Raw genomic sequence first — 14,006 nt, forward strand, 5'->3', positions numbered from 1 at the left:
GGCCCCAGGTCTGTGAACTTGAGGGTGGAGCATCTGAGGCAGCCCAGGGTCCTGGAGGGGCTCGGGCCTCGACCCTTGAGATGAGGGACACCTCGCGTGGGGCTACGAGTCAGAACCGCCCACCCAAGCTCTGCCCTGACTCCTGCTCCACAGAACCAGAAAAAACTGTAAATGTTTGTTGCTTTGAGCATTAGGTTTTGGGGGTGATTTGTTGTGAACTTCACACAATCAAGACACCCTCCGAGCTACCATTACAGACACGCGGTTTTCTTCTTCCCCGCGCAAGGACCAGCACGTGGTGGGCGCTGATTGAGCTCTGCCAACGCACGGATCATTGTGAGTCATCAGGACAAATATCTTCTTACCGAACGGGGTTGCTGCAAGGCACCCGAGAGAATGAGAGAACGTCTCCAATTTATATTGCTGCTGAAATCAAGACGAACGGTCTACCCTAGAACAAGGAACGAGCGTGGAGCAAGGAAGATTGCTCGGAGATGACAGCTGTTATTCCAAATTTTTAAATGACATCGACACAGTGATTGGCAATTGCAGAAAATCAAATCAGTGATTCGAAGACCAGGCAGAGGAATTTTCACACATATTCGCTCAGAATATGAAAGGGACGGAAGGTGCGTATAAAGGAAAGAGCATTGAAGACAGACGAGGGACACTTGTGACGTCCACGGAGAAACAAGAGCAGAGAGAATATCGTAAGTACATGAAGAAATGACAGAAAGGCGTTCTGCTGTGGCCCAACTGTCCCCCCAAACCTCTGTGTTGAAGCTCTAGTCCCTGTGTGGTGGGGAGGTGGGGCCTTCCGGAGGTGGTCCGTGAAGTCGGGGTGTGGGGGGGTGTGGTGCTACAGAATGGGTGTCCTTGTAGAAGAGGAAGGACAGGAGCAGTGTCCTTGTTCCCAGGACACAGAGGAAGCTCGCGTGAGCACTTGCAAGACGGTGGCCGCTTCCAGCCAGAAGAGGGTCAGGTGCGACTCCCTGCGGGCCCTGAGCTCCGACTGGCAGCCTCAGCACCGCAAGAAGTGAATTCCTGCTGTTCAACCACCAGCCCGTGCTGCTTTATTCTGGCAGCCCCAGCAGGCTGAGATAAGTTCCCCAGGTGAGGACTATCTTCTCTCCAAACGTAAGTTCCTTCAGACACCTGATAAATTCAGACTCGCCTCTCAATTTAAAGTGTCCTCCAAGAGGGACTTCGAAAAGATAGAACATGCACGACTGTGTTCTGAAGACAGTGGACGCCTCAAGGGTGGGAGACAAATCTTCACATTGACAGTAGAAAGACACGTACCTGACACATCTGCACGCACACACATGCCTGCACACACACATACCTGCACACACACACCTGCATGTACACACACCTGCACGCACACAGATGCCTGCACGCACATACACACCTGCATGTACACACACCTGCAGTGCACACACACACCTGCACATACACACATGCCTGCACACACACATACCTGCATGTACACACAAACCTGCAGTGCACACACACCTGTAGTACTCACATACCTGCACATGCACACACACACCTGCACATACACACATACCTGCAGTGCAAACACATGCCTGCATGCACACATACACCTGCATGTACACACACCTGCAGTGCACACACATGCCTGTAATGCACACACCTGCAGTGCACACACATGCCTGCAAGTGCACACACCATGCCTGCACGTACACACACGCCTGCATGTACACACACAGGCCCTCTGCATGCTCTGCCCAATAGAAAGTGCACAACTTTAGGGAAAAGGAAATAATAACTAGATCAAAAGTAGAATTTTAAATTTTCATGAAAATATATTTTAATTTAAAAAATCTCAGTGAAATAGGGGATTTTTCAGAAAAACAAAAAGTTATAAAATCCAAGGGTTAGGAAACCACCATGTATCAGTTTGTAGACAAATTTTTAAAAAGTATTCACAGAAGGCACAACAGGACACACATAGTAGCAATGACAAGCACAGCCAGAACAGCATAAATTACAAGTATAATTGGCAGAATCCTGTGTAAAATATGGACAAATCAGCTATAGTCATAGCTTGAGAGAATGAGACACGGGACCAAGGAGAGTTTATTATTGTATTTTTACAAAATTCTTTGGCTCAGAAAATCCACTAACATATTTTTATATGTTAATATAAACAAACAGGCAAATAGATATGCGAATATGTATTTATATGTCAAGGGAAAATGATACTATCATCTCAATAGATGCTAAAATAGCCTTTGAGAACATGTAACATCTGCTTCTTGCCAAAACTTCCTGTAAAAGCTGGAACAAGGCCCCCTCGTCCACGGACGTGGCCGCTCCACAGCTCACATTTGATGCCGAAACAGGTATTTTCTGTGCTTGGGCACAAAGCAGTCCTGCCAGCTGCCATCGCTTCTTCCTGCTTCCGTTCGAAGCAGCTGGGCCAAGGCATCAGACAGATGGGGCTCAGGGCACCGGCTTCAGCACCAGGGACCCCACGGGAGAAGGTGGCGTGAGAGCCGAGGCCCCCGGAGCTCTCGGGCCACCCCTGGCCCAGGCGGCGTGGACGGCCTTTGGCAGCACCGACCCGCCTCTCCCCGGCACCCAACGAGGACGGACCCTTCCCGGCAAGCAGAGGGACCTGCGAGAGCTTCTCTTCCGAGAGCCAGAGTCAAAGAGAACCCACAGGGGAGATCGTGTCCGTCAACTCTTTCTCCCAGAAACGTCCCCGGGATGCCCCCAGGACAAAGGTGAGATGAGAGGGAGGCCAGCAGCACCCCGCGGACACAGGTGGTGACATGTGGGAGCATGAAGCCGAGGCAACTCTAATAGTGTTAGCATGCAGTCCTAGGGGGCCCTGGGCCCCAAGCCCGCATGCTCTGAAGGGGATCTGCCGTGTACCCCAGGAAGACAGAGCAGACCGTAGGCGTGGAAGGCTCCCGCAGAATGACTGTGCGCAGAGAAGGAGGAAGAGAAACGTCCAAAGGTACCATCCCCTCGTGTGCAAATGCCCAGCCAAACAGGCCTGCCGAGGCCCGAAAGCCAGCCCCGCATCCGAGGCAGCTTCCGGGGGGTCCACAGGAGGGGGCGGAGGGGCCTCGCAAGTGCGGGACAAAGTTGTAAAATCAAAACACAAGTCAAGGTAGTGGCTGCCGCAGTCAGCCTCCCCCCGGTCTCCCCCCAGCGCCTCTGCGTGTCTCTTCCTTGCGTCTCCTCCAAGTCCTCCAGGCCCCTGGGGCGAGTCCCCAGGTGGGGAGCACACGCCCCTCCCCACGTGTCTCTGTCTCTCCTCTGTGGGTCTCCAGGGGCTCTCTCCCGGCGCCGCCCTCCAGGCTCGCCTGCCTTCCTGCTGCACAGCGGCCTGGGGCCGCCCGCTCCACCCCGCGTGGGTGGGGCAGGAACGCCGAGCTCTCCCTTTATGGAGAAGCCTCTCTTGAGTCTTCTGCCCGCTTTGATGGTGCTAGTGGCCAGAGGATCCACGCTCGACCCTTGAAGAGTATCGAAGTTTGGGAACTGAAACGATAAATAGGTTTAGAATACACAGCCGGGATGTTCTGGTCACCACGAAGGGGAGGGTTTTCAATACATGGAGTTAGGAGGGGAGCTGCTCCCGGCTGGAGATGACCCGGTGAGCCGGCAGCAGGGACTGGGTGAGCGGGCGACGTGCCTGAGTCCACGGCCTCCAAAGCCGCAGAAACCCTGCGACGGCGGAAGTCCCTGGCGGGCAAGTTTGCGCACAGCGAGGGATTTGAAAATCCCATCTCCAGACAGAGGACGGTTTGTGAAATCCAGTGTTTGAAATTTTGTTCCTTTTGTTTATCCACACTCTATTTTTCCTATAAAGAACATTTCTTAAAATCAGAGTGAAAGGCTCGGCAGGGAAGACGAGGGCCACCGAGTACGGTGACACGGGGCCTTTACTGCCTTCCCGGGCGAACCTCCCGGACCCAAGGTGGGGGTCGGGGAAGCCGCGCCTGTTGTCAGGGACAGGCAGGTTTTTCTAGGCTGAGAAGAGGCAACCGGGCTTGCAGGTAACGAGGAACAGCCGTTTCCTGATGGCGTCCTGTCGGCAGGTCCTCATTCTCGCCCGCGTGGGCTTCCTCATTCTCGCCCTTAGCTGCGCTTCCTACCGATGCCTTTCGCCCTAGTGACTCTGGTTCCCGCCAGCCCTTTCAAAGAGAGCACATAAGAGATGGAGGTTATAACCAGTTTATACAAAAATAAAACAGGGGAGAATGGTTTTCAGGTCAGCAAGATTCAGTTCTAAAGGGCTGGGGTGAATCCGCAGGTCCAAGGAAGTCAGTTTCCAGAGGGTTGGCCCGCAGGGAGGTGGGTGAGGGGCAAGGCTAACCCCAAGTCCAGCTTCGGGGAGTCTGCGGCCTCCACATAGCGAGGACCCACAGGCAAAAGCATCTATTTTGTGGACGGAAGTTTGAGGCCACCCTTGCCAGCTGCGTGGGCTGCCGGAATCGTCCTGCAGGGCCTGGTCCGGGGACACGGAGGCTCTGAAGCCCGAGGAGCTGCAGCGCGGGATGGGGACCCGGGACAAGCAGCGTGTGAGTTCCCGTCTGCGGACAGAGCGGCCTGGGGCCCAGCGTGGCAGGCAGGGGCGAGGGCCCGCCTCTCCCTCCACCCCTCCCCCCCCCCCCCCCCCCCCGCTGGTCCAGTCCAGCGCTGCTCGGCACCCGCCGGGAGGGACTGTCCTTGGCTCGTTCTGCCAACTCCAGTGCTAACCAGGGAACACCCTCACCTGCACAGAGACACCCGGAAACGAGGTTCAAGCAGATATCTGGGCGCCCCGTGGCCAGTCAAGTGGCCGCCTAAAAGGGGAATGATAATCTCAGAGATTCCAGCATGTTTGTAGCGTTCGAGGGGAAATCTACGCAGAGAAATTCTGGAAGCCTTGAGGAAAGAGGGGGCAAATGATGGAGCAGAGGACTGGGGGCTAGAAGGGGGTCCTGCCTCCGGGGACGCCAGCAGGGAGGACAGACAGAGGCCCCGAGGACAGGGAACGTCTGTCCCGGAGCAGGTTAGTGAGGGCGGGTCTGGTGATGCCTCCTGGTGAAGTGGAGCCGAGCCGTGGGCTGAGGCGGGAGATGACGGGGTAGAGAAGAAGCAGTGAGGTCGAGTCCTGCGTGCCCGTGCGGCCCCCGGGGAAGGTGGCGGCAGGGCCAGGGCGACGCCGGTCCTGTTGGCAGGGGGGCTTCTGTGGCACTTGCTTGGGCTGCCTCCTGCTTCGCGCCCACCCGTGTCTGACTCCTGTCTGCGCTGCCGTGACGGTCAGGGGCCGAGCTGGCCTGTCTTCCTGGCCTGTCTTCCAGTCACGGTTAGTCCCGAAGCTTCGTCTTGGAGAGCCCTGCCTGCAGGCTGGCGGGACGGGGCGCCTGGCTCCGGCGTCTGGCCGGGCGGGGAGGAGAAGGACACACAATGAGGATCCATTGAGCCGGGGGCGTGCGGCGCGGCGCAGGGGTGACTCTGGAATCGGCTCTCCGGGAAGGACCGCGGGTTGGTGGAGAGACAGGCCCCCCCAGATGCGGGGACATGGACAAAGGGGCCCCGGGGGGCAGCCCGGGTCAGCGGGATGGAAGGCCCGGGCCCGGGCTCGGCCGGCCGGGCCGGCTGCCGCTGTTGAGCAGCTCCTCGGCTTCCCAAGGGCAGCGCGCGAAGTGATTTGGCGTAATTTCTGGGAAGGAGAGGAAGGGTGCCGGGGAGCAGGGCCGCTCCCGTGTCACAGACATCTGAAAGGAGTGACTAATGAGTGGCAAAACAATGAGATTAAACAATCCATGTGATTATGCATTTAAACTTCTAATTTTAAATCCGCACCCTAATTAAGCATAAATTATTTTGCCATTCAAATGTATTCTGGCTTGAAGCGCCCTCTCCGCTGGTGGCGAGGGGAGGGGCGCCGGGGAGGGCTGCTAGCCGGCAATCAGGGCGCTGTGGGTCCTGCCCCAGGCTTCCCCCAGGTAACCTCCTTCCACCCGGGCTCCCGCAGGCCGTGGGCTCTGCCTTGGCCCGGAGCCGCCGTCCTGGTGTGCTCTGGGGCGGGGCGGGTCAGGGTTGAGGCCTCGGTCCCCCCCAGGTCTTCCGCCTGCAGGGCCGGTAGGCGCAGAGGGTGGGGGGGCTCAGCGGCCTCCACATCACCAAGTGTCACCAAGCCCGGGGGCGCCAGGAAGAATTTCTAGACCCCAACCAAGGTCCCCAGGACGTCTCCCACCTGGCAGGTGGGCGTGCGGCCCAGCCGCGGGGGGTTGAACAAGGTGACTCTCCACGGCAGGTCAGACTGCCCGAGGGGGATCAGCTGAGACACAGAGAGGATGGACGGGCGCGGCGCCGCCGTACAGACCCGGAGGGGTGGCCGACGGGCCTGGGCTGATCTCTCGCCCACAGTGACCTCACTGCCTCGGCTTCCTCCCAGCCCCCGCTGGAGGAGGGACATGGGTGTGGGGAGAAGGGGACTCACTTCCCGGTACCTTTCCAGATGGCCTGGGTGCAGGCCCTGGGCCACCCATGGCTGAGGCTGGCTCCCCGAGTGGGCGTCCACCACCTCTGAGTGGGGGCCGCCAGGAGTGGAGGTCGGGGAACAGCCGTCCCTCTGGACAAGTCGTGCTCGGTGCTCTCTGTGTCCCCGATCCTCTAAGGGTGGGCAGGGTCAGGTCACCAAATCCCCCCACCCCGCCCGGCTGTGCAGTGAGGTGGGCAGCACATCCACACCCCAGGAAAGGACCACTGTGCCCAGGCCGGCCAGCAGGGGGCAGCAGCTGCCACATGGCCCTGCCCTGACGCTGCGGGCTGGGCTCACACCTGTGCTCAGACCCCGCGTCCGAGGCCTGGAGGAGACGCGGCAGGCACGCCCAGAGGGCTGCTGTCTGCCCTCTGGGGGGAGAAGTGGGGCCAATGGGACACGCTGGGCCCAGAGACCCTGGGGTTCAGTCAACTAGACTGGGCCACCTTGCTGGCCAGCGCAGCCTCTGGATCCTTCACCCACAGTGACCTTACTGCCCCCAGGGGGTCTCGATGAGGTGGTAACCGGGCACTGGCGGCCCCGGCTGGATGAGGACGGAGGGTATGGCTTCTGCCGGGGCCTGTCCCTCTGTTCCATCACCTGGGTGTGGGTTAGCTGGCCTCCAGGGTCCATCCTAGCACGAAGCCCTCGATGGTGGAACAGGTCAGTGGCACGTGATGTGATGTCCACAGCCAACAAGGCCTGCGTCTCCCTTGGGAGCTGGCCCCAGAGCCGGGTTCCCTGTGCCAGGCGGGCCGGTCAGGCTGGGCCCAGCCGCTGGTGGGAGGTGGTGAGGGCGGGCTGCCAGCTTGTCCTGCTTTGCTCTCCCTGGCAGGGGCTGCTGCTGAGCCCTCTCGATGGTTTGGGATCAAAACCAGCAGCTCTGGCTGAGCTGGCGGCACCGGGCAGACCAGACCCACGTGTCTGGAGAAAGGGCCCGTCTCTTCCTGAAGACACGACACAACATCTGCCGCTTTAACCACCGAGTGTGCGGCTGAGCGGCCCTAAGCGCCTCCACGCTGTGCTGCAGCCGGAGGTGGTGTCTGTCCCCACCCCGTCCCCAGAACTTTCCCATCTTCCACAAGGACTCTCTGCCCCGCTGAGCCTCCCCACCCCTCCGCCCCAGTCTCGATGAACTTGACCCTTCGAGGTGAGGTGCCGCGGCTTCTCACAAGCACAGCTGCCCGCCTGTTGCCTTCTGGGCGCCGGCATCTCGGCGCAGAGGAAGGGCTGAGGCCTGCACGCGCCAGCCAGGACACCCTGCCCCGGAGCTCCTTGGTGCCCCGGCACAGAGCAGCGGCGGCGGGGTTGGGGCCGCGGACACCCTCGCCACTTTTGGAACACCCCCCCGCCTTCGAAGAGTGCAGGCGCGGGGCTGCTGCAGACCTGCCTGCAGACACGCCTTCCGGAGCCCCCGGAGCCTGCAGCCGCGGGGCCTGGGCTGCGGTGTGGCTGCCCCCTAGACGGTGATTGTGCAGGATCCAGCCGGTTCTCACGCCCGTCCCCAGCCCGTCCCCAGCCCGCGTGAGGCCACGCACGCCCGTTCCCCTCCTCCTGGCAGGGAGCTGCTTCCTGGTCCTCTGGAAGCTGCCCTGAGTTTTTTTTTTAGCTAATTAAATTCAGTTCAAGGGAAGAAAAGTGGGCAAAAGACCCAAACAGACAATTCACCTCGAAGTCCCGTTTGCGGGGGCCGTGGGCTGAGTGTGACGGGCCATTCATTTTTTTCTCCCCACGCGTGGCTGTTTGCAGTTCTCCAGGCTGTGCCCGCAGCCCGCAGGCAGGTGGAGACGGTAGGTCGTTGGGGCAGAGATTTTGGTTTTGAGGAGCCCTCTTTACTCAGGTGCATATGAAACTGGGGGGTCACTCGCGGCTTGGGGAGGGAAGCAGAGCTGGCCGTGGAAGGTGAGAGGCTTCGCCGGACCCAGGGTGGTGGGCAGGGGCTGCTGATGGCAGCTGCGGGGGCTGAACCGTGGCCCATGTTGCTTGGAGCCAAAAAAGCGGCTAATCTGGAAAAAGGGCCTTTGCGGATGTGTTTAAGGTGAGGTTCCCGGGAGGACGGGTCATCCTGGATCCGGGTGGACCCCGATTCCAAACTTAAGTTGAGGAGCAGGGGAGAAGAGAGCAGAGAAGCTTCCGTGTCCGTGACCGCAGACAGGCATCGGAGGGAACCCAGGAACAAAGCAAGGAGGCCCACCGCCCGGGCAGGCCTGAGGGCGCCACGCCAGGGCCCCGAGTGGAGGCAGGAGCGTCCCCGAGGGTCAGAGGCCCCGACAAGCACAGCGCTGTCCAAAGGGGCGCTGGTCACCTGCTCCCTCGAGCGAGAGTGGGTCGGCACGTGCGTGTCTGTCTCCGGTGTCTAGACTTACGGCCGCCGACGGGACGTGGCTTGAAGATTCAGTTTCTCTTTGTGGACAGCAGCTGGATAGAAATAAAAGTTGAGCCTCCCTCAACCCCCAACCCCCGTATCCCCTGGTCCATGGTGAGCCCCTCGGGGCACATGCTCCTCACTTTTAGGACCCCCCGACCCAGTGGACCGTGAGGTTCTTCAGGTTCTTCCAAAGGCAGGGGGCGTGGCTGCCGTGGCGGAGCCGTCACTCGTCCGTCTGCAAGGGGTTTCAGTCACAAGAAAAGCAGGGTCCCCAGAGTTGCTAGAATTGTGTATTTATTGTTTGTGTTATTTATTTTTGTAATTACTTGCTACTTAGGCGAAATGAGACAGCTTAAAAATTGAAAAAAAAAAGTAAGGAATAAGCCCACTGAAATTCCGCTGTCGTCTGAAGCAGCCATGGTGTGCGGCTGGCTCAGCACTGGGGGGCGGGCAGGGGGAGGAGCCCGACTCTGCAGGGGCGCCGGGAGGAACAGGCCCCTTGAGACCCGGCCAGTCCCTGGGATCCCCAGACAGTCGGGGAGAAAAGCGAAACTATCTGCTGGCCTGGCGTGCCGGGTCTGGATGCATTTTGATGTGAACACGAAGCCTTGTGACTGCATTTGCAGCCAGAGGCGTGACATCCGCTTTCCCTGGTCGCCTCAGCCAAAACACGTGGCGGAGGTCGGATAAATGAAGATAAAAATAAGCAGAAAACGAATATGAAGAGTAGCAGGGGTGTTTTCCTCGCCGCTCTTCTGTGGGGAACACGGGACTTCCCACACGCAGAGCTGGGTGAGCGCAGAGGTTTTATGAGGGTGAAGTGAGTGCGGGTCACTCTGGAGGGAACAGAGCCCTTCTGTCCGCGTGGCCTTTCTGTGATCTCCACTGATATGGAGGGACCTGGGGGTCTTTCCATGTTCTTGTTGAGGTGCTTGTAACACTCCACCAGCCGGGGGTGGCTGCAGACGACCCTCACACGTTGGGGTCTGCTCTTCTGAGTGATGATGCTAGGAAGGGGCCGGGGAGGTGATGAGGCTGGAGCCCTCGTGATCGGGATCGGCGCCCTCGGGAGACTCGGGGGAGAGCGCCCTCGTGGGGACACTGGGATGATGTCCAGCTACAGACTAGGAGCAGCAGGCCCCCCCGGACATGGCGTCCACCACGTGATTGCAGCCTTCCCAGCCCCCAGACGGCAGGACATAAATCCCAGCTGCTTACACACCACCTGTCTATGACCCTCTCCTCATGGCAGCCCCGACGGACTGAGACGGGGTTTAAAAAATGACAACAAGCCAGCAGGTGGCTCCAAACAGCAGCTCCCCTGCCCGCTCCCCGCCCCAAGAACTCTGTGTGGGTGGGGGCCGCGCACTTAGATGATCAAGTGCAAACAGGAATGACCACTTGGACAACAGGCAGTGTCTCCTCACACGGACACCCACGGTCCCCGTGGCCCCAGGCTTCTCCCTTCGGGTCCATCTTGCCAGCGACATGATTCAGCAAGTCTTGTGCCAGGCTCTCCTGTGATGGCGATGAGACGCTGAACCCACTTAAACACACCCCGACCGCGGCACAGCGGCTGAGCTGTGTGTCTGCCCCGTGGACCGCGAGCGGCGTGAGGCCGGACATCTGCAGCCACAGGCCCCGTACCGGATGCATCGTGCAAAACCCACTTTGCTGAGAGAAGTTGGGCGCAGAGACAGAGGGTGTGATGATTTAAATATGAAGTTAAAAACTAAGCAAAACTCAGACCTGGAGTCGGCGCCCCTGGCGGCAGTTACACGGGCGAGGAGGGCCCGGGAGGGGGCGCGGGGCCGCAGTACGTCGTGGTTTCTCCCGCCCTTCTTCGTTTAATAGATTGGTTGAGACTTTTTATAGGCCATGAAACGGACCCTCGGAAAGCATAACTTCAACACTCTGTAAATTCACAGTCACGTCACCGTCCCCACACCGGGGCTTAGAGCATCTCTGTGGTCCCCCCACCCGCCCATGCCCATGTCCAGGCCACCGCGGCCCAGGCCACCTTGTCTCAGCGACTTGGGCTTTGTCCAGGTATTTGATGTAAATGGAATCGTGTAACACGGGCCTTTGAATCTGGCTTCCTTCGCTCAGCGCAGGGATCAGGAGCCGAAGGTGGAGACAGCGGCTGCTGCTTGTTTCTCACCATCGCTGCGCGTTCTCCCCGACGACGGGCCTGGTCGGCCTTCTGAGAGGTTCGGCCTGGGGTTATTACGAATGTTGCTACTTGAAAATTTGCGTGGATGTCTGTCGATGGGCAGTTTCATTTTTTCTTGGGTAGGTAACTTGGATGTAGTTACTGGGTCATGTGGTACATTCATGTTCAATTTTTAGCAACTGCCGAGCTGTTTCTCAAAGGGGCGGCTCCGTTCGTTAGCTGCGGGGTCTGGGTGCTGGTGACGCGGCTGTTTCAGATTCTGCGAATTCCCTGAGCTGTGCGTTGACCCCGTGTGCTGCGTTCTCGTGTGTTTCATGCTGTTTCAAAGTTTAAAATCTCCAGGAGGGGCTTCGTGGCGTTTGCTCCTCGACAAGTAGCTTGATTGAGACACAACTCGTGTCCCACATAGTCCACTCCTTTACAGTGTACGCGCCGGGGTCGTCCGTGTGTGTGTGTGTAGGTGTGTGGGTCTGTTTCCACAATTGAACATTCCATCCCTCCTAGAAGAAACCTCATTAGCAGTCAATCTCCAGCCCCAGTCTGGTGGGCGAGTCTGTGGGAATTTTATTGCCCTCCAGCTGCTCTAAGGCATTCTCAAGGTGGCCACATGGCACCATCATCGGGTTTCAGCTGCCAGCACCCCTCCCCTTGGGGTGCCAGCACCCCTTCCTCTTCCCACGGAAGTTGGGGCGTGGCCTGGGGGCAACGTGTAGGGAGAGATACCATTTAGCTCACAGAAACTTAGAGAGTTTATTGACCTAATAATGCCAGCGGGACACCCAAGTGAAAGCATGTGGTGGCCCCAACTGGTCTCCCAGAAACCAGTGTTCAAGTAGGTTTTATTGGCCCCAATATCCTCACGTCTCCTCCATTCTTCTGGTGTGGCTCCCCACTTGTCACCAAGACTTTCTCATTCCACGGGACTCACCATGGCGACCAGGACAAAGGCTTTGAACAATCCCCGCTGTCAGGGCCCTGGCTCCTCCTTGCACGGCCAATGGGTGTCGTCAGCTCTTAATAGTTCCAGATCCTATTTGTCTGCTGTGTGTGTGCGTGTGCGTGTGCACACATGTGCACCTGTGTCTGGATATGGGGGCATGGTGGCCTGCCAAGGTCGGCGCCGTCAATGAAGATTGATGTAGCTCCGGGGAAGGTCTGTCCCATCCCTCGCTCTGATACGGAGAGAAGAGAAGCGCAGATGTCAAGTTTTTGGCTTTTTCTTGTAGTGCATATGCACTCGGACAGCATGCTGCGCGGTGAACAGTGTGCCTCCTCAGAGGTTAGGACACTGCAGTCTTGGTGCCCTGCTGTTATCTGTGTCCGTTATCACGTTATCACGGGGTTAAGATAGTTGTTCCCCCTCCCCACGGCAGAGCCCACGCCCGCCCTGCATGGCCTTCTCCCCCCTTCACAGTTCCTGCCCTGTAATAACGCGGGGGCTTCTTTACGAGGGGCGGGTGTGCTTGCAATGGGCTCGTCACTGGAGAGTCAGAGAGCTGTGCTCAGGCTTGGTCATGTCCTCCCCCCGTCGTGGGTGTGGATGGAACATGTCCCAGGTGAAGCCTGCAGACTTGGGTGGTAGGTCAAGAGCAGACATGTAGATGGAGCCCGCCATTCCAGGAGTGGTGTTAAGGATTTGCTCTTCAACACCTACCCAAGAAGAACCCCTTTGGAGTGCCCATGCCAAGCATCCCCTCTCTGTCCTACTGAAACAGAGCAAACCTGGGAAACTGGGTTGGTGGGTCCTCACTTGTGAGATGAAGAATGACCAAAAATGACACACAGGAGGAATAATAATAATAATAGCAGAGAGAGAGAGAGAACTATGGGTTGGCATCTAGGGAGGCTAGGTGTTGTCTGCCCCACCCCATATAGTATCCTCTGAGCTGAGACCAAGGTCCAAGCTGAAGCCATAGGTGGCGATGAGCTGGTGGCTTTTCCACCGACACCCTCTTGCCAGTGGTCTAACTGCCAAAGTGCCAGCGACTAAAAGCCCCGTAATTTAACTGACAAAAGCATCAGATTCTTGCCCACCTCCCCCCCTCAAGGGTGGAGTCCGGAAAGCTCCACCCTCTACCACTGAGTTGGTTATGAGCCACCCCCCACCACCCAGCTTACTCCTCTCAAGCGCCACCACCCACCCTAGAGCACAGGGCACCCTCCTCCAGGGGCGGCCCATCCTGCAGCTGCCCGCCCCTGGGCCTGAGGGCTGCCCGGGCAGCACCCCTGGCTCTCTGCGGGGCCCCTTTAAAATGCTGCTTTGAGAGCCTCCCAGTGAGGGATCAAGGTGGCTCCCTCTCCTGGTTTGAGGGCCCTCTTCCCTCTGTTCCTTAATGTCTATTTTGTTGTTGTGAGAACAATGGCCATGAAGTGCCCCCTCTGAGGACTTTTTGTTTGTTTGTTTATTTATTTATTTATTTATTTATTTATTTTAAGATTTATTTATACAAGCACTGGGTACAGTCAGAAGTGCAGGAGGGTGAGAGAATTCAGAGTCAGAGCAGGGAACAGAACAGGCAGAGAGACGAAGGACACTGCTGAGGGGAGCAGCGGGAGGCAGGTGAGGTCTGCGCGCCATGTGGGACCCTCACCTGGGGGCCAGGGATCGAACAGGCGCTGCAGAGGCTGCGGGCAGCTTCGCAACCCAGCGCTCAACCTCTGCACCACCGGGGAGGCCCTCTGAGGACTTCTTAAAGTGCGTGGTATAGTCTTGTTGGTGCAGTGCTGTCCAGCCGTCCCGGGGCCCATCACCCTGTGTCAGTGGCACCTGTGCCCAGCGATTAGGTCTCCCTAACAAAAACATAAAGCGACCTGTGTCATCTTCGTGTTTAGAGTAGGACACGTCCCGGCACTGTGCTGGCAAAGCTCCGCCTGGGCCCCGAGGCCCAGTGTTGTTTCTGTGCCCTATCGACTGGCCCCGTCAGGCAGGTCCTTTTGACTGGCCCCGGCAGGCG

The sequence above is a fragment of the Talpa europaea genome, assembly GCF_964194135.1.
Source record: "Talpa europaea genome assembly, chromosome: 1".
In the NCBI taxonomy this organism is placed as follows: Eukaryota; Metazoa; Chordata; class Mammalia; order Eulipotyphla; family Talpidae; genus Talpa; species Talpa europaea.